A 539-nucleotide genomic window follows, 5' to 3' on the forward strand; every position below is an offset into this window, starting at 1 on the left:
GGAGGAGAAGGGATTGCCGCGTGGTCATCCCCCCTGGGCGTGATTTCTCGCTTTCTGTCTGTCTCTGTCTCTCTGGCGAGCGCATGCACCCTATAGCAAAAATCTTTTCTGTCTCTCTGTCTGGCCAGCGAACGCACCCTATAGCAAAAACCTCTCCAAAATAAATAAATAAATAAAAGAGTGTTTGTCTTCTTCTCACTCTCACGTAAGAAATAAACTTAAAAAAAAAAAAAAAAAAAAAGAGGTCTTTAGCCAGTCACCAGCATAATAACAGGAGGAACTGGGCCCCCACGTGGGACACACTGTTTACATTAGCTAGCTCATTCATTTCTCCCAAACGTCAGACAAAGTAGCTAATGATACCCTGTTAGACATCAGCTTTACTGTGGGGGTAAAACTGCGCTGCAGCGACGTTTCATCCCAAGCGGAGAACGGACTTATGGATCCCCCCACCCAGCGGGTCTCGCTTTCTGTCGCCGCTCGAGCCAGGTCCCGCCCCCGCCCCGCCCCAACACGCCCCTCTCCTCGCCCTCTGCGCT

This window comes from Tupaia chinensis, unplaced genomic scaffold (assembly GCF_000334495.1).
Source record: "Tupaia chinensis unplaced genomic scaffold, TupChi_1.0 Scaffold000523_1, whole genome shotgun sequence".
NCBI lineage: Eukaryota > Metazoa > Chordata > Mammalia > Scandentia > Tupaiidae > Tupaia > Tupaia belangeri.